Source organism: Pan paniscus, chromosome 8 (genome assembly GCF_029289425.2).
Source record: "Pan paniscus chromosome 8, NHGRI_mPanPan1-v2.0_pri, whole genome shotgun sequence".
In the NCBI taxonomy this organism is placed as follows: Eukaryota; Metazoa; Chordata; class Mammalia; order Primates; family Hominidae; genus Pan; species Pan paniscus.
Window position 1 is genome coordinate 39294103 of NC_073257.2, and position 21081 is coordinate 39315183.

General features: G+C 39.4%; 1 long non-coding RNA gene across 2 annotated transcripts; it reads right to left on the minus strand.

Annotated features, from left to right (window-relative positions):
- Nucleotides 1-808: 808 nt before the first annotated feature.
- Nucleotides 809-19966, minus strand: LOC117974529 (uncharacterized). Of its 2 annotated transcripts, XR_004664557.2 has the most exons (4): nucleotides 19030-19966; nucleotides 18592-18753; nucleotides 11273-11360; nucleotides 809-7259 (listed from the first exon to the last, which is right to left on the minus strand). It is a non-coding gene; the product is annotated as an uncharacterized LOC117974529 (long non-coding RNA). The 2 variants fall into 2 exon arrangements; XR_010113166.1 differs by lacking the exon at nucleotides 809-7259 and having other exon boundaries at nucleotides 10185-11360.
- Between the last annotated feature and the right edge of the window lie 1115 nt (nucleotides 19967-21081).

Genomic DNA, 21081 nt, shown 5'->3' on the forward strand with positions numbered 1-21081 from the left:
CACACACACACAATTGCCTAGTAGTTGAGTTATAGCTGACTTCTTTTTTTTCCTAGAGTATCTTTATTTTACCTCATTCTTCAAAGATAGTTTCAACGGATGTAAAATTTCAACTGACAGTAAAAACTCTCAGCTTTTTGAGGAAATTGTCCCCACTGTCTTCTCCCTTTCACTGTTGCTGTTGAGAAGTCAGCTGTCAAATTATTATTTCTATTAGGTCATATCTTTGTTTTCCTAGAGTATCTTTATTTTACCTCATTCTTCAAAGATAGTTTCAATGGATGTAAAATTTCAACTGACAGTAAAAACTCTCAGCTTTTTGAGGAAATTGTCCCCACTGTCTTCTCCCTTTCACTGTTGCTGTTGAGAAGTCAGCTGTCAAATTATTATTTCTATTAGGTCATCTCTTTGTTTCCCCTCTGCATGATTTTAAGACCTTTTCTTCGTCTTTGGTGCACACAGTGGGTATAACTGTGGGTTTCTTTTTACTTAAGTTGCCTGATATTTTACTGAGGTTTCTGAATCTGGAATATCTGTCTTTCACTATTCCAGAAAAATGTAATTTATATTGTTTTCAAACATTGCCTCTCCTTATTCGCTTCTTCTAAAACTCTAATGAAATATATGTTAGATCTTCTAGCACTAGCCTCCGTATCTCTTAATTGTGTATATTTTCCATTTCTTTACCAATTCCGGTTATATTAATCAGACATTAACTCCTATTCACTAATTCTTTTCTTCAGCACAATCTAATCTATGTTAAAGCCATCCATTTTTGGTTTCTGTTTTTTGAAATAGACTTCATGATTTAGAGCAATATTAGATTCACAGCAAAATTGAGCAAAAAGTATTGGGAGTTCCCATTTGTCCCCTGTCCCCATACATGCACAGCCTCCTCCACTACCAAAATGCTACCAAAATCGTACTGAAACAATTGAGGAACCTACATTGACACATCATTAGTACCCAAAGTCCACAGTTTACTGCAGGTTTACTCTTGATGTTGCACAATCTATGGGTTTTCAGAAATGTACAATGACATGTACCCACCATTATAGAATCATATAGATTAGTTTCACTGTCCTAAAAATCCTGTGTTCTGCCTATTAATCTCTCCCTCCCGTTTAAACCCTGGAAACCACTGGTCTTCTTTACTGTCACTGTAATTGCACCATTTCCAAAATATATAGTTAGAATCACCGTATGTAGCCATTTCTAATTGATTTCTTTTCCTTAATAATATGCATTTATGGTTCCTCCATGTCTCATTTTCTGTTCCTATAGCAGAATACTTGGGTAGTTTATTTTAAAAAGAGATGTTTTGGATCATGCTTCTGGAGCCTGGGAAGTCCAAAGAGCATGGTGCCAGTGTCTGGGGAAGGCCCACTGACTGCATCATATCATGGCAGATAAGCGGAAGGAGAAGTGGCTGCATGCAAAAGGGGGACAAACCAGGAGAGGCAACCTTGCTTATAACAACCCAATCTCGTGGGAACTAATGCATTCCCATGAGAACTAACCCCGTAGCACCTGAAAGAAATTAATCCATCTTAATGACTCTTAAAGCACCTCCCACCACTGCCACCTTGGGGACCAAGCCTAAACATGAGTTTTGGAAGGGCCAATCCATAGTCAAACCACAGCACTCCATTATCTTTTCGTGGCTTGATAATTCATTTCTTCTTTATTTAACTTTTTTTTTTTTTTTTGAGATGGGGTCTCACTCTTATCATCCAGGTTGGAATGCAGTGGCGTGATCTTGGCTTCATTTCTTCTTATCACTGAATAATATTCCATTGTCTGGATGGACCATAGTTCATTTATTCATTCCCCTATTGCAGGACATCTTAGTTGCAACCAAATTTTAGCAATTATGGATAAAGCTGCTGGAAACTTGTGTGCAGACACTTCTGTGAATATCAGTTTTCAACTCACTTAGGTAAATAGGAGTGCAATTGCAGGATCATATGGAAAAAGTGTGTTTAGCTGTGTAAGAAACTGACAACCTGTCTTCTAAAAAGTGGCTATTTCATTTTGCTTTCCCTCCAAGAAAAAATGAGAATTCTTATTGCTCCCCATCCTTGTCATTGGTATTGTCAGTGTTTTGTATTTAAGCATTTGAATAGGTAGGTAGTGGTATCAGTTTTAATTTGCTATTTCCTAATGACATATGATGTTGAGCAATTTTTACATATGCTTATTAGCCATCTGTACATCTTCTTTGGTGAGGTGTGTGTTCAGATCTTTTGTCAATTTTTTAACTGGGTTATTCCTTTTCTTATTGTTGCTTTAAGAGTTCTTCGTATATTTTGATAACAGTACTTTATCAGATATGTCTTTCACAGATGTTTTTCCCCAGTCTGTGGCTTGTCTTCTAATTCTCTTGACTGTGCATTACACAGAAGTTTTTAATTTGAATGAGGTCCAGCTTATCAATTACTTTTTTCATGGATCATGCCATTGGCGGTGTTGTATTTAAAAAGTCATTGCCATGCCCAAGGTTATCTAACTTTTCTCCTATATTCTAGAAATTTTATAATTTTGTGTGTTACATTTAGGTCTATGATCCATTTTCAGCTAAATTTGGGGGAAGATGTAAGATCTGTGTCTAGATTTTTGATTTTGCTTACGGATATTAAGTTGTTCCAGTGCCATCTGTTGAAAAGACTATCTTTTCCTCATTGTATTGCCTTTGCCCCTTTGTCAAGTATTTGTATAGGTCTATTTTGGGATTTTCTATTCTGTTCCATTGGTCTATTCATTTATTCTTTTGCCACTACCACACTGTCTTCATTGCTGTAGCCTTCTTGCAAATCTTGAAATTGGGTAGTGTTACCCCCCTGATTTTCTTCTTTTCTAATACTGTGTTGTCTGTTCTTGTTTTTTTTGTTTTTGTTTTTGTTTTTTTTTTTTGGTTTTTGTTTTTGTTTTAGCCTCTCCATAGAAACTTTGGAATCAATTTGTCAATATCCAAGTGATATATTTCTGGGATTTTGATGGGGATTGCATTGAATCTAGACAGCAAGTTGGGAAGAACTGACATTTTGTTAATGCTAGGCCTCCCTATCCATGGACATGGAATATCTCTCTATTTATTTGGTCCTTCTTTGATTTCTTTAATCAAAATTTTGTAGTTTTCCTCATAGATCTTTTATATATTTTGTTAGATTTATACCTAATTATTTCATTGGTGGTGGGAATGTTTACATAAATGGCATTGTATTTTTAATTTCAAATTCCAATTGCTCATTGTTTGTGTGCAGGAGAGCAACTGCAATGGATTTTTCTATACTAATCCTGTATACTGCATCCTTGCTATAACTGCTTACTAGCTCCAGGAGTTTTTTGGTCAGTTATCCTGGTGGCCTCCTGAAGAGTCCTCCTCTAGACCCAGGGTTAAGGGTGTGCATTATTTTCCTCCCCATACATAAGACTATCAAAGGTAAGGTAGGGGAAAGTGCAAGACGACAGCTCCCTGCAGTGTTCTCCACTCCACATCCTTTCATATTGTTAAAGCAGGTGAGGAGAATTAATACTTGTGGAGCAGGTTCTCAGATATTTGCTATGAAAACCTACATATGGTGATTTAGACTTTCACAGCTATTATATCTCGAGAGTCTGATGAAACTTTAATTTTAACCTATTGTTCAATCAGTATAGTTTCTATTAGAAAAATTCATAGGAGAAAAAACAACTATTTCAATAAACATCAAAAAGGCTCTTGATAAAATTCAACACCACTCCTTGTGAAAAAAAATTTAAAACTTCATAAGAAACTAGCAATTGAGGAAGATGTTTCTATATTGATAAAAGTTATTAGAAACCTACAGCAAAAGGCATATTTAATAACAAAGCATGAATAGAGATGTCATTTATTTTTATGGTACCCAGGATTTGTTTTAATCAGTATGATAAGACACATGAACACAGAAATGAGTGTCATGAGGGAAGTACTTTATTTTGCTACTCAGGGTTCCCTAGGAGCTGTAGGCACCTCACACCACAAGAGGCAAAACAGGGAAACATCAAGGTCAGTCAGGAGGTAGAGGGGACGGGGGAAAGCACGAGCAAGACTCTTTACTGTACTTTCCACAGGAAGGAACAAGCAAGGCATGGCAACCAGTCTTAGGATTGGCTAGTTTGAATAATTTCATGGTATCTTGGGGAGGAGAGGCTGTCCCTAGTTGTCTGCTACCTGGCCCTGAGGCAATTAGGGCAGGCGGATAGTGGCCTGGGACATGAGAGTGATAAAGAAGGATAAAGATAGATAAAGAAGAATAGAGGGTGATAAAGAAAGGATAAAGAATGGGATATGAGCTCTGGATTGGTTGGTTTATATATGAAGACATACATGCAGGCAAGTTGCTTACGTCCAGGAATTAGCTTATCCTGAGAGGGGCAGTCCCTCCACGGACAACAAAGCCCTGGATGTCAAAGCATCGAATTCAGAAAATAAGAGACATGACTAATACACCATTAAAGTCAATATTATCATTAATATTATTTGACATTATCCTGAAGTCTCTAGCCAATACATACAACAACAAAAAATATAGGATGAACAACTATTTGAATGAAAAAGACAGACTTTTAAATTCTCAGATGGTGTATCTACTTAATACTTTAATAAAGTCAACCTTTAATTATAGAAACCAAAAACTGTCCTATATACTATATACCAGTGATGCTCAATTATAAAATGTAGTATAAAAAGTGATTCTAGACTACATGTCTAGAATTGATAGACAATTTCAAAGTCTATACAAGGAACGATGTAAATGTTTATTGCAGATAAAAAAGAAAACATCAGGAAGGTAAGAGGTACAGGCCATCGCCCCTCTACCTAGTTCCAATAAGCATGATTGAATTAAATGACATGAGTTCCCCAACATGGTTCTAATTTCAGTTATCATGGTATTTTACCTGTAATTATATAAAGTATAAACTTCTTGTTAGTTCTTCAGTCCACAAATCACAGCCTAAATAACAGATGAATCATGATCAGTGACCCATCACTTCTTTCAAAGTATGTTGTTGCCAGTCACTGCATATTTGTTACTGAGTTCATACAGAGAGCAAAGCATGTCATTGTCTTGCCTCCTTGTCTCCCAGCGAGAAGCCCACGTGACATTTTACAAAAAGGAATAATCAAAAGTGGAAATTAATCAACAGGGCTAAAACTGCAGCAGAAAAAAAAGTGATAACAGTGAAATTCAAATAGAACATAAATGTAGTTATAGAAGAAATAGTGGCAATTCACCAAGGCAGATGTTTGCTCTGTATTTCAAGTATTTTTGCCAAATAAATCCTTTCTGAAACGGACTGAAGCTCTATATTTACAGAAATACAGAGGGCAGAGAAACGTGTTGTGCTAGGCTGTTTTTCTGTTCCTATAAAAAAATATGGGAGGCTGGGTAACTCATAAAGAAAAGAGGTTTAATTGGCTGAGTTCTGCAGGCTTTACAGGGAACGTGGTGCTGGCATCTGCTCAGCTTTTGAGGAGGCCTCAGGAGGCTTCCAGACATGGCAGAAGGCATAGCAGGAGCAGGCTTCTCACATGGAGAGGGTGGGAGCAAGAGAGCAAGTGAGGGGAGGTGCCACACACTTTCAAACAACAGATCTCCTAAGAACCCACTCTATCAGGAGGACAGCATCAAGTTATGATGAATCTGTCCCCATGACCCAAACACCTCCCACCAGGCCCCACCTCCAACATTGGGGATTACATCTCAACATGAGTACGTTAGTCCAATTTCACATTGCTGTAAAGAAACTACCTGAGACTGGGTAATTTAGAAAGGAAGGTTTAATTGACTCACAGTTATGCATGGCTGGAGAGGCCTCAGGAAACTTAGAATCATAACAGAGGGTGAAGGAGAAGCAAGGCACATCTTACATGGCAGGTGGAGAGACAGAGAGCAAAGGGGAAATGCCAGACCCTTATCAAACAACCAGATCTTGTGAGAACTCTCTATCACAAGAACAGCATGGGGGAATGGCCCCCATGATCCAATCACCTCCCACCAAGTCCCTCCATCCACACATGGGGGTCGAAATTCAAGATGAGATTTGGGTGGGGACATAGAGCCAAACCATATCAATGAGATTTGGAGCGTACATTCAAATTATATCACAGGTTTAATAAATACCAAGAAATGCAATCCGAAAAATGCAGAGTGTCAAAATACTACAGGATAAATAATCTGGTTTCTTCAATCAAAACAAAATAAACCAAAAGAGTGCAAGTGAGAAAAGATGTAGGTGACACATGTAGGTGATATACTCAAAGATATCAAAGGAAACAAGACATATTTTCATCTAATTTTAATGTATAGTCCTTATTTGGATCCCAATTAAAATAACTATAAAATAAAGAAGATGATAATAATTTACAAGACAATAGGGAAACCTTGAAAACTGACTGGATATTTAATTTTATACATTAGGAAGTTATTGCTAATTTGTCCTAAGGACATATGGTGTCAGGGTCTGTTTGTGTTTTAAGTCATTAACATTTAGAGAGGCATACAGAAATATTTGTAGAGGAAACAATGTCTCCATTTTCCAAAACATAATTGAGGACATGTAAATTATATCTCAATTAAGGCAATAACAAGGAATATGAGGGAAGTGTGTGGAGGTGTAAATGAAGTGAAATTGGCCATGTATTGATTACTAATAAGCTGATTAAATGGTAAACCAGGTTCATTAAACTATTAAAATTTTATCTACCTTAGTAAATGTTTGAAAATTCTATAATACGGAAAAAAACTCTAGTAGCATAATAAAACTAAATACTTACTGATGTATTCCAAACTGCTGAGTTTACAGCAAATACTAGATAAATATGTAATAATCCATTTTGATAACAACTGTCATAAGATAATCAATGAAAATAACTCATGTGGTTTATCAAAAACACCTTATTGTTCCACTAAAGTTACTGATTAGAACAAAAATGATCATGATGTTTCAAAGAATAAGTTCCAATTTAACTGGCTAAGAATATTTGCATATATAATCATTATTTTCAAATGTGGGATTGCCATCAAAATGTGGATGATCAGAATTTATTAAATAGATTATATTATGTTGTGCTCAATGATAGAAGAACTCCTTAATTTATTTTCCCCAAATTAAGATAAGCAACTAAGTCTGAGATCTTTAGCCCAGGAAGGAGTAGGTAAGGTGTAGCCTGCTTTCTCGGCTGCCGAATGCTTCTGGAAAGGATGCTGAAGAACTTGCTGGAGAAGATGCACCTAGTAAACAATGCGAGCAGGTAAATGTAGATTAGAATTACTCAGGACCCTGATGAATTTCTCCATTTCTAAATGGCAAGGTCAATTTAAAATGTTTAAAAATGTTTATACTTTGGGAGGCCGAGGCAGGCAGATCACTGGAGGTCAGGAGTTGGAGACCAGCCTGGCCAACATGGTGAAACCCTGTCTCAACAAAAATTACACAAATTTGCCAGACGTTGTGGCACACATCTGTACTCCCAGCTACTCGGGAAGCTGAAGCAGGAGAAACGCTTGAACCTGGGAGGCAGTGGTTTCAGTGAGCCGGGATTGTGCCACTGCACTCCAGCCTGGGTGACGGAGCTAGACTCCTTCTCAAAGAAAACAACAACAACATCAACAACAAAAAAAGTTTATACATTTTATGCTTTATGGAAAACCTCAACTCTAGTTGTTACTTGGAGTTTCTATTATTCCACAGAAAGTTCCTTAAGAGTACTTTCTAACTTTTTGTACTAAACTAAGTGAATGAAAATGTATATTTTAATCTTAATATCCCTGTACAGCATTTAGGCAATTGTAGTTTTCTAAAATATTTACAGAAATAAAAGGATGTCAATGATTTAGTCTTTCCAAATGAAGGCCATGAATTCCAGCTCATGCTGCTTCTTACTGGGAATTTGGCCCCATGGTAATAAACTGAGGCACTGAAGAACACACCTCTTTCCACAATCAATCTGATATCAAAATGTATATTTTCAGTGCTTTTGCTATTTCTTGGGTATTACGAGGGAAATGCTTAGCTATCATAGAAAAGGTGGGTGATTATCTATACTAAGAAATTAAAGGTGGGAGTTCAAGTAGAACATATTATTGTGTCACTAGTATTTTAAATATGAAGATTGCATCATCATAAATACAGGGCTTTGGAGCCAATCTTAGCACTTCTCCCTGGGTACTTTCTATACACTTCTTTTTTTTTAAAGTTGGCTGTATACCTATTGGTCTCACGTACCTACTAGTTTAAGAGCCCCTCTAATTAATCAGCAACTTGCATTGAATGGATTCTCAAGAAATGTTTGAGGAAAGAAGATAAATACCAGTTCCATGTGTAAAGGATTGCATGTAGAAAGGTTTGACAAAATGTTGTTCTTCTCCTGCGTGAGAAGTTGACATTTAGTTACCTTTCTGGTTCTGTTTCCCTGGTATCCTGATAAGGTGGTAGGTCAACTCTATCACCATACAGCATTGCCTACAAAGGACAAGTAACTTCTGGACTGGAACAACTGCAAATACCTGATAGGATGCGTTGGGCCTTCCTAAGCATGGTGACTCCTACCATGAGGCAGGTCTCTTGTGAGGATCTGGAAATTATGCCTATGGAGTTCTTACAAGAGACACTGCTTTCTGCAGAGCCTGAAGCTTCTAAGACAGGGCTGCCCTGCACGGTCACAGTGGGACTCTCAGATCCTTGCACCTGAGTGAAGCTGCCGTGCCTTACTGCTGGTGTGGACTGCTCCAAGTTCCCCTGCACACAGAGAACCTGGTGCTGCCCTGTTGGGAAGCTTTGTTCCTGTGCTCTGTCTCTCTCAGCTGGCTGGGGCCAGGTGTGTGGCCTGTGATAGTCATTTGAATCTGAATGTTTACTTGACCCTAAGAAAACACCTCCTCCCACCCTGCCCCAGGGGCGCTGCCTCATTACTCATATATAATTTTGAAGAAGGGATGGAAAGAAGGGGGGGAATAAAAGATATGGAAGAAAGGAGACACAGGCCAACAAAACAGCTTACTGAACACTGTGTAGTTTCCCCTGTGGAGACAAATTTATCTAATGATAAATGTTGAGGGATCTCCCTTCTCTTTGTTTCTCCTTCATATCATAAAAAGATTCTATTTAAAAATATTATATTTTCTGAAATGAAAACCTAGAATTGTCAGGCTAATTAAACTACTGAGATAAAAAGCTAATACAAGCTCCAAATTAGAAAGAGCAAAATGGTTTCTCTCTCATGCCAACTCTGATCAGTGGCTGATGATGTCAGGGCATGCTGTGATGAGAATGGTTCTGAGGCTATGACCGGTTTGAGACAGAAAGAGGGTCATGACTATCAATAACATACCCTCCGGGCATGGGACAGGAGAGTGGCAGCAAGAGAGCCAGAGCCATTCCTGTTGTAAAAAATACATAACATGCAATGCATTTTTAAACAGCTAATGATGAAATATTTGAGGCAGAAAACATATACAGAATAACATTATGGACACCTGTGTATCCTCCATTCAACTTCAGCAATAAAATACTTTCAATACGGTTGAAGCCATATTGTATGATATTGATAGGATTCTGCTTATTTTTATACTATATTCAAGTAGTAACACATTGTGTGAATTCCTTTGCCATTTGCTTGTTTTGCTTAACATTATAAGTGAGATTTGGCTGGGCACAGTAGCTTCGCCTGTAATCCCAGCACTTTGGGAGGCCAAGGCAGGAGGATCCCTTGAGCCTGAGAGTTCTAGACCAACCTGGGCAACATAGTGAGACCCTGTCTCTGCAATAAATAAAAACATTAGCCAGGTATGATGGTGCTCGCCTGTAGTCTCTGAGAGGCTGATGGGGGAGGATCGCTTGAGCCTGGGAGGTGGAGGCTGCAGTGAGCTATGATTATGCCACTGCCCTCCACTCTGGGTGACAGAGTGAGACCCCATGTCTAAAAATTTTTATTTTAATTTTGAGAGTCATTGATGCTAATACATGCAGCTCTAGTTTATTCGTCTTCATTGCTGTCAGGATTAAAGTGGACCCAGGTTGGTAGTACCATGGATCCATGCCTGAAAGGAGCAAATGCTACTGCCCTCTGGAGACATATACCCTCAAATTCCATTTCACTAGATTTCAAACAGAGACTAAAATCCACAATTCCAAAACACAAACAATAAACAGCAGAATCAGACCCTTGAAGGGTTAAATAATGTATATGTGTGTGTTTTAAAATAAATATTTAAAAATGTTTATAAAGCATAAATAGAAAATATGAGAAAATAATTCAACTGATAAACCAAAGAGAGACCAAGCAGGGAGAAATCTAGGAAGCTGGTGTTGGCAATGGTATAATTTAGCATGTGTGCAAACAAGTGTCTTCAAAATATAATAGATTTTTAATTAATAAAAATGAACTGAGAGAAGTCAACCATCTTAGCTCTGAGAAATCATTCCTTTCTGCTTTCTGCACTGCAGATTCTGCCATCCAGTTCCTCAGCACATACCTAGGGTTAACAGCTTAAACAAGAGGTGGGAGAGAGCACACCTGGAAACAGCAAATTAATAAATTACAAACAACTATAAATGAAGTCAACACAGGCCATATGAAATCACCACTGTATTTGAAAACCTTTAAGAAGTTTGCTGGAAGGGTCAAAAGAGAACACGTTATCACTATCAGTCCATTTTAATTATTTATAAACAATGTACAGCATTTATTAACTTTTGGCGCAGAAAAAACCTTTTGTGAGCATTTTCATGAATGTTATGTTTTATTTTTCTTTTCTTTCATCACTAATTTGTTTTTTCTTTCATCGTTTTCAGTTCAGTAAGCATTTTATAAAGCCAATGTAGTTAATTCATCTGAATTGGGCCCTGCAGCCTAAGTGGAGAGGAGGAAACAAAACAAAACAGTTGCTGCTTTTAAGGCACAGAATTAAGGTCTGACGCAGTAGAACTGCTTAATGCTGATGCTGCCTGAGAGCAAACAGGAAAGGTCTCGTGCAATTAAAAACCTTTATAAATTTGTATTTTTGACAATAACCATATATTTTTTCCTATTAAAAATCTTATAAAAACGACATATTTTTAAAAATTCCAGGAACTACATCTTCATTTGAGATGAGCCTTTCGCAAGACGATTTATCAACTGGTCAGGGAGGGGAGATGCTGTCCTCAATGGTACAACAGAAATTCTGAGAGGACTGCGGACCCCAGTTACGTGACTCTCATCTGAAGTTCCCATTACTTGAATGGACTGCATATTCCATCTCACCTTGGTATTGAAGGTCTGCCGCCATGATACATAATCTAAAAATGAAGTGCCCTGTGATGCAGTAATTCTACTTCTCCTGGAACATAGTCTAAGGAAACAAATGTAAACATTAAAAAGCATTATTTAAATTAAGGTAAAACTAGAAACAACTGGATACTTAATAAGTAAAACGTATACTTTCAAATAAATATTATACAGCCATTAAAAATGTTACATTATAAAGAATGAAGAGGCTGGGGGCACGGTGGCTCAGGCCTGTAATCCCAGCACTTTGGAAGGCCGAGGCGGGCGGATCTCCTGAGGTCGGGAGTTCGAGACCAGCCTGGACAGCATGGTGAAACCCTGTCGCTAACAAAAATACAAAAATTAGCCGGGGGTGGTGGCAGGACCCTGTAAACCCAGCTACTCGGGAAGCTGAGGCAGGAGAATCACTTGAACCCGAGAGGCGGAGGTTGCGGTGAGCTGAGATTGCGCCATTGCACTCCAGCCTGGGCAACAGAGCGAGACTCTGTCTCAAAAAAAAAAAAAAAAAAAAGAATGAAGTAGCAACAAAAAATGCTTTTTTTTTTTCTTTTTTGACATGGCGTCTCACTCTGTGACTCAGGCTGGAGTGCAGTGGCACAATCTTGGCTGACTACAACCTCCTCCTCCCAGGTTCAAGCGATTCTGGTCCCTTAGCCTCCTGAGTAGCTAGGATTACAGATGTGCACCACCACGCCGGGCTAATTTTTGTATTTTTCACAGAGATGGGGTTTCACCATGTTGGCCAGGCTGGTCTCAAACTCCTGACCTCAAGTGAGCCACAGCACCTGGCTTATTTTTAGTGAAAAAATAATCTGGCCAGGCCTGGTGGCTCATGCCTGTAATCTCAGCACTTTGGGAAACCAAGGCAGGAGGACTGCTTGAGCCCAGGAGTTCAAGACCAGACTGGGCAACATAGTGCGACCCCATCTCTGCAAAAAAAATTTTTTTAAGTAGCTGGGCATGGTGATGCCTGTCTATAGTCCCAGCTACTTGGGAGGCTAAGGTCGAAGGATTGCTTGAGACCAGGAGGTCAAGGCTGCAGTGAGCCATGATCATGCCACTGCATTCCAGCCCGGGAAACGGAGAGTCTCTGAAAAAAAAAAAAGAAAGAAAGAAAGAGAGAGAGAGAGAGAGAAAGGAAGGAAGGAAGGAAGGAAGGAAGGAAGAAGAAAAGAAAAGAAGAAGAATCTAAAAGTATACCATAGTATAATTATTATCCTACTACATTTTCCCCTAATCAATAGACACAGAAAATAGAGGTTTAAGTCTACTCAAAAGTGAATCAAAAAGTGAATAGTCATTGTGTTTGGGTGATGGGAATAAGAGGGATCTTTTAAAATTCTTTCTATGTTTGCATATTTCAAGTTAAAAAAATTCATACAGGCCAGGGGCAGTGGCTCATGCCTGTAATCCCAGCACTTTGGGAGGCCGAGGCAGGCGGATAACCTGAGGTCGAGAGTTCAAGAACAGCCTGGCCAACATGGAGAAACCCTGTCTCTACTAAAAATACAAAAATTAGCTGGGCATGGTGGCACGCGTCTGTAATCCCAGCTCTTCAGGAGGAGACAGGAGAATTGCTTGAGCCCAGGAGGCAGAGGTTGCAGTGAGCCAAGATCGCGCCACTGCACTCCAGCCTGGGCAACAGTGCATGACTCTGTCTCAAAAAAAAAAAAAAAAATTCATATAAAACACCTTTAAAATAAAAATGTATACACACACAAAAATATAGAGTCTTCATACAAATGGGTGACAGACATGCAAAGGAAACTGTGGATGGACTCAACTTAGGCAGAGAAGGAGAACAGAGTCATCCAGTTAAAAATTGTGGCAAATTTGACAAACACTATATAAAAACTTGGCAATAAAATACTGTTGAAATACATTAGGAATTGCAGGTGTAAGTCTAAGTACTTTGAATCAAATTGTAAAAATATAAACTACTTGGAAATCAGCACATTCTAGGTCTGTATATAAGATTCTTTGAGGCATCATCTAATTCTGTACATTTTTATCCAGTTCGAAATTTTCTGTTTGTATGTCTTTTGGCAATAAAATTTTAAGCAGTGTTTAAGGAAGATTATGTCCAAACAAAAGTTCAACCAAAGTTCCACATAATATGTTAATCACTGATGCACTAGGTCATAGGCTTTATTAATTAAAAAAAAAATTTTTTTTAAGACAGAGTCTCACTCCCTCAGTCAGACTGAATTGCAATGGCATGACCTCGGCTCAGTGCAACCTCCACCGCCTGGGTTCAAGTGATTCTCGTGCCTCAGCCTCCCTAGTAGCTGGGATTACAGGTGTGTGCCACCATGACCAGCTAATTTTTTTTGTATTTTTAGTAGAGATGGAATTTCGGCATGTTGGCCAGGCTGGTCTCAAACTCCTGGCCTCATGTGACCCACCTGCCTCGGCCTCCCAAAGTGCTGAAATTACAGGCATGAGCCACCTTGCCCAGTTGATCATAGGCTTTTTTTTTTTTTTTTTTTTTTGAGACTGAGTCTCTCTCTCTTGCCCAGGCTGGAGTGCAGTGGCGTAATCTTGGCTCACTGCAACCTCCGCCTTCCGGGTTCAAGTGATTCTTCTGCCTCAGCCTCCTAAGTAGCTGGGACTACAGTTGCGCGCTACCATGCTCAGCTAATTTTTGTATTTTCAGTAGATGCGGGGTTTTGCCATGTTGGTAAGGCTGGTCTCCAACTCCTGACCTCAGGTGTCCTCCCGCCTTGACCTCCCAAAGTGCTGGGATTACAGGCATGAGCCACTGCACCTGGCCTGATCACAGGCTTTTTAATGGTGGGAATCAAATTCATCTTTGTGGCTTTAGCTTTAACAATTTGACTATGCAAAGATACACATAATAGGGACTTGGTATGTGTTTGCTAAATAACTCAATTTAGTGCTGGGAAAAGAATTACAGCCAACCTAATTTTATTGCACATACAGATATTTCAGGGCTTAAAAAAATCTCCTTTGCAATATGAACCCAATCACACAATGCTAGAGCTACCTAGGGTAACATACTTAAATACATGGAAATATTTCATTTTGGGACATCAGCTGTTTTCTCATAGGAGCCTGATGATCTTATTCTTTCCAAAGAAACTATAGAAATGTAGGCCGGGCACAGTGGCTCACGCCTGTAATCCCAGCACTTTGGGAGGCCAAGGCGGGCAGATCACGAGATCGGGGGTTCCAGACCAGCCTGGCCAACATGGAGAAACCCCGTCTCTACTAAAAATACAAAAAATAGCTGGGTGTGGTGATGGGTGCCTGTAATCCCAGCTACTTGGGAGGCTGAGGCAGGAGAATCATTTGAACCCACCGGGTGGAGGTTGCAGTGAGCCAAGATCCCACCATTGCACTCTAACCTGGGAAACACGGCGAGGTTCCATCTCAAAAAAAAAAAAAAAAGAAAAAGAAAAAGAAAAGGAAACGATAGAAATGACTACTTCCCTATCAATCTTTATAGTTACAGAGCTAAACACCATACAAAACATCATCTTCTTGAAATATAAAATCAACAATGCCTGTCCCGAGTATCATAGTAAATCAAATGCATTACTTCTTCTTCTTTTTTTTTTTTTTTTTTGAGATGAAGTTTCACTCTTGTGGCCCAGGCTGGGTGCAATGACGTGATCTCAGCTCACTGAAACCTTCACCTCCCGGGTTCAAGCAATTCTCCTGCCTCAGCCTCCCAAGTAGCCGGGATTACAGACGCCTGCCACCAAGCCCAGCTAATTTTTTTATTTTTAGTAGAGACGGGGTTTCACCATGTTGACCAGGCTGGTCTCAAACTCCTGACCTCAGCTGATCCGCCTGCCTCAGCCTCCCAAACTGCTGGGATTACAGGCATGAGCCACCGTGCCCGGCCATGATGCATTTCTTAAACGTAGTTTTAACTATTCTGGCATGGGCACTGTGTAGCATGAAAAAGAAATGACCAATGCCTACTGGTGGTTTATGATCTTCCTTAGAGTTATTTGGACGTGTAAGAATAATAAATATTGAGCATTTAAAAAATATTTCTAAGACCTGTAAAACTCTCATCTTTGATGTTCCCATTGCTTGCAACTAGAGCATTTCTAAAAATTTTTAATAGCAAATCTTCCCCAATCTACTCCTGAGTTTTTAAAACATGTTTTGGAACTATGTAAAGCATATATATATAGTTTTATGTAAATAAATATAAATATGCTATATATATGTATGTTGTATGTATATAAATATATATATATATATCTTTTAATCTTCTGGTTTCTAAAAAACATATCCGTCCCAGTGTTTGCAATATGACAAGGATATTTAATGCACTCCATAAAAATACAATAGCTGGTATTTATGGAGTACTTACTATGTGCCAACCACTATCTTTTTTTATTTTTTTATTTTTTTGAGATGGAGTCTCGCTCTGTTGCCCAGGCTGGAGTGCAGTGGCACAGTCTCAGCTCACTGCAACCTCCACCTCCCGGGTTCAAGCGATTCTCCTGCCTCAACCTCCTGAGTAGCTGGGATTACAGGCGCGCACCACCACGCCCAGCTAATTTTTGTATTTTTAGTAGAGACAGGGTTTCACCACTTTGGTCAGGCTTGTCTCAAACTCCTGACCTGGTGATCCACTCCCCTCGGCCTCCCAAAGTGCTGGGATTACAGGCGCGAGCCAACCAACCACTATCTTATTGAGTCTGTGCAACAACCCATTACACATATGCACTGTATAGTATTAATGAGGGCACAAAAGTTAGGACAGGTTAAGTGGATAAAAACGTTTTAAAATTGGACTTCTGTGATTGCACAATTTCTTAAGTTTAGTAAAAAAAAAATTCTATACTTGAATGAACTTTATGGTATGTAAATTATATGTCAATAAAGCTGTTAAAAATCACACACCAGAGAGAAAGAAAGAAGTGGGGCATCAAGTGACAGGCTTACTGTCATCTAGGAAATGTTCGGTCAACCAGAACCCAAGCATAGCTGGTCTAACTCTGGACCCACGCACAGCTGTTGCTCCAGAGAAAGGAGCTACATGGAAATAAAAAGATTCCATGAGGGAAACGAGGATCAGACTTTACTCAGCTGTCTCCTGCTTAGATGTTTATTTCTTCCTGTCTGTATAATTCTTTAACTCCACATCCTGGCTATACATTGTTACATAAACATGTGCAATCAATATTTTATATATTTCCATTTACAGATCAATTAAATATATAAGAATATATGGAAGTGTACGTTTAAAAAGTAAATGAACTATCATTATAAACTTTTATTATACCATTGTTCTTCATGGAAATTGATTTCTTCCCTTCTTTGAGAGCACATAGTTTAGCATTTACTATTTCTCTAAAATCACAGAAGCAAAGCTGCAGCCATGAACCCACTTCATTTCTTTCATTTTGCCGTTTCATCCAGTCTGTCCTAACCAAGTAAATCCAAATACTAAGGACTGCCACCACATGGCATTTAAAAATATTTTAGACTTCTTTCTCTCAACTGCTGGGACTGCACACATTCTGAGCTGGCCTGGAAGTTCTGTATGATTGCCCAAACGGGCATAAATGGCTGGCAAGGAAATGAACGCCAAAGAGCTCACCCACTTCACTGTAAGAACTAAACTTGCTTTTATGTCTACAATAATGTCCCGAGTTCAAGAAGCAATTTCATTCCCTAACCTAATGTGGAATGTTAGTGTCATCCTTCTTTCATGGACAGAAACCAGCCACCCCGATACACACACATGCTCTCTATACAAGTCCTAAGGCAGAAGCACTCAAAGGCTCAGATCCTTCTGCCTTAACTTCTTTGATCTTGCTAGAACCCGAACTGCAAAAAGAATTACCTTCCTTTTTTGTTGTTTTTGTTTGTTTGTTTCTTTGTTTGGAGACAGGGTCTCACTCTGTCTCCCACACTGGAGTGCACTGGCACAATCATGGCTCACTGCAGCCTCGACTTCCCAGGCCCAAGTGATCTTCCCACCTCAGCCTCCCTAGTAGCTGGAACTACAGGCATGTGACACAACTCCCAACTAATTTTTAAATTTTTTATAGAGAGAGGCATCCCCCTATGTTGCCCAGGCTAGTCTTGAACCCCTGTGCTCAAGCAATCCTCCCGCCTCAGGCTCCAAATTGCTGGGATTATAGGCATGAGCCACCATGCCCAGCCCTGTTTTTTCCCTTCTCCAAGCCAAGTGTGAAGTCAACACAGTAAACTGAAAATTAAGGCTAGGTATAGTGGCTCACACTCGCAATCCCAACATTTTGGAGATGGAAGTAGAAGAATGGCTTGAGCTTAGGAATTCGAGGCCAGCCTGGGCAACATAGTGAGACCTCATCTCTACTAAAAGTACAAAAAAATTAGCCAGGCAAAGTGGCACATGCCTGTAGTCCCAGCTACTCAAGAGGCTGAGATGAGAGGATCACTTGGGCCTGGAAGGTCGAGGCTGTAGTGAGCAGTGATTGCACCACTGCACTCCAACCTGGAAGACAGTGAAACTCTGTCTCAAAAAACAAAAAAAAAAACAAAAAAAAAGGAAAAGAAAATCAATACATAGAAGTGATTGATTTTTACAGCTTTAATTTACTGTATGAGTGTTACGGCCCAGTGATTGATTTCTACAGCTCTAATTTACTGTATGAGCATTATGGCCCAGGCTATAACAAGATGCTTTGTACATACATTGCTCACATTATAAGATCCTTGCAAGGCCGGGCGCAGTGGCTCATGCCTGTAATCCCAGCAATTTGGGAGGCCGAGGCGGGCAGATCACCTGAGGTCAGCAGTTTGAGACCAGCCTAGCCAACATGGTGAAACCCCATCTCTAATAATAATACAAAAATTAGACAGGCTTGGTGGCAGGCGCCTGTAATTCCAGCTACTCAGGAAGCTGAGGCAGGAGAATCGATTGAGCCCGGGAGGCAGAGTTTGCAGTGAGCCAACATCCCGCCATTGCACTCCAGGCTGGGTGACAAGAGCGAAACTCTGTCTCAAAAAAATATATAAATAAATAAGATTCTTGCAAAACATCCCCATTTTACTACAGCGAAGCACTTGAAGATTCAGAGAGTTAAATATCTTTCAGATCATACAGCTAAAAACTGGCAGAGGTGAGATTTTCTGCCAGATTCCAAAACCCATGTTCTTTCCACCATATGCCACACCACCTTCCTTCTCGCTCCACCATCTTTTAAGTTAATAGTATTTTAACATTACTATGCAAATTTACTGAAAGCAGAGTGATCATACTCCAAGCTTAAAGCCATTGGCTAAAATTAGAAAGTTTAACTCAACTAAAATATACCCACCTAGAAAATCCTAGTTAAGGCCGGGCGCAGTGGCGGGTGCCTGTAGTCACAGCTACTCCAGAGGCTGAAGCAGGAGAATGCCGTGAACACGGGAAGCGGAGCTTGCAGTGAGCCAAGATCACGCCACTGCACTCCAGCCTGGGCGACAGAGCAAGACTCCGTCTCAAGAAAGAAAGAGAGAGAGAGAGAGAAAGAAGGGAAGGAGGGAGGGAGGAAGGGAAGGAAGGAAGGAAGGAAGGAAGGAAGGAAGGAGGGAGGGAGGGAGGGAGGGAGGGAGGGAGGGAGGGAAGGAAGGAAAGAAGGAAGGAAGGAAGGAAAATCCTAGTTAAAAACAAAGCAACTCAGCCTCAAAACCATAAGTCATCGCTTTTGGTTTTCAAAAACCATTGCTTTTATGTGATAATCCTTAAAGTTGAGAACATCAAAAGGATTACTTACTTGCCATTCCTTTTCTTCCTTCAGAATCTGAGTCATTCATGTTACTAACACTGAATAAAACAAAAGACAAAATTAACTACTTGTCTCCTCAAACTATATCTTTTCTTCAAATAGGAGGGAATTCTTTCACAAGACAAATAATGAGAAAAACACATTAAAATATCACATTGGTTTGAAAGGAAGACAGAAAATACTGTTTGACTAAACAATGTATAAAATACCACTTTGTTTAGTTATTTTAGGCAATACCAAACCTTCTTTTTTATTAACCAATTAAAAAACATCTTGGCCCAGTGTGGTGGCTCTCGCCTGTAATCCCAGCACGTTGGGAGGCCAAGGTGGCTGGATCTCTTGAGCCCAGGGTTTGAGACCAGCCTGGGTAATGTGGCAAAACCCTGTTTCTACAAAACAAAATTCAAAACTAAGCCAAGTGTGGTGACAGGCACCAGTAGTCCTAGCTACTCAGGAGGCTGAAGTGGGAGGATCCCTTGAGCCTAGGAGGTGGAGGTTGCAGTGAGCTGCTACGCTCCAGTCTGGGCAACACAGCCAGACCTTGCCTCAAAAGAAAAAAAAAAATCTTGGCTGGGCACATGGCTCATGCCTGTAATCTCAGTACTTTGGAGGCAAAGCGGGGAGGATCACTGGATCCCAGGAGTTTGAGGCCAGGCTGGGCAGCATAGCAAGACCTCATCTCTACAAAAAATTTTAAAAAAAATTAGGCAGGCACGGTGGTGCACACCTGTTTTCTTTCCCTCTGCAGCACTTATCTCCTAATACTCGAAGTAACTTATTTGTTTTGTTAACTTGTCTCTCCTACCAGAAGTAAGCATCATGCGGAAACAATTATTTTTCCTGTTTTTTTTTTCTTCATCACTGTGCCCTTAGCACTTAGAACAGTGTCTGGCACACACTGAGCACCTAAGTACTCAATAAATATTTGTTGAATGAATTAACTCTGCAGGGAAAAGCAGTTACAAAAGTGATGGAGACAAGGGTGGGAGAAAAATGGCTTAATGAATATCATTTTATATCACTTTGATTTTGAACTATGTGACTGTAGTACCAATATATTTTTAAATTAAGAAAATCACAGATGGAATGTAAAGTTTTTATCTGTACTGAAACAATATTTTTGCTACCAGGGTTAATCAAATAACTCTATGCCTTGACTTCCATCCGGAATCTTGTTGTACTGTTGTACTGAAAACAGGCTCTATTTTAGATTGGAGGAGTTGGGGGAGAGGAAAGGTAGGAAGAGAAATATATTTTGTCTTCTAGCAAATACATTAGAGACACAGAAATGATTAAAATGCGGTCCCTGGCCTCCAGGAGCTCAATGTCTAGTAGTGGAATCAATCAATATTTAACATTTGATATAATACTAATGTACTCAGAATATCATTCACACTTATTCATATACATACCTATGATATTTCAATTTGAGCAATTATAAACATTGCAAATTTTTCTATTTATTATTTATTGCTGCATAATAAAGGCAACCATGTTCCTTTTTCTCTTCAGTCCAAATTCAGAATAAGAGACCATGCAGTAGATAGACAGAGATTAAAATATCAGCTTACTACTGATAAAAGCTAGCCTGGAGAGTATGGCTCAGGCGGTAAAGAGGCATGATGATATGTTACATGCAAGTGAATATCAATCATCTGTTGGAGTTAAATAAAAACTGTACTAACAGTTATGCCAAGATTCAGACAATATATCAGAATATATCACCTATCTACCCTGTTTGGGCAAAAAACTTAAGAAAGTAATCAAGACAGAGACTTGAAGATGGAACCATGAGAAAAGGATGGTAGTAAGCAGAGAAATGACTCCAAGTGGGAGATGGGGGAGTGTCAAATACAAAGACACTTAGAACAGATACACTTCAAGGGAAAACCAAATAATCTAAAATTCAAAATTTTAAACTATCTTAGCAAAATCTAGCAGCTACGTAACTAGATACAAAACAAAAACATTCTAAAGCTCTCATCTTATTGGGATGAAGGGGAAAGCAATGGACAGATAGACTCTTAGGAAAAATATCTA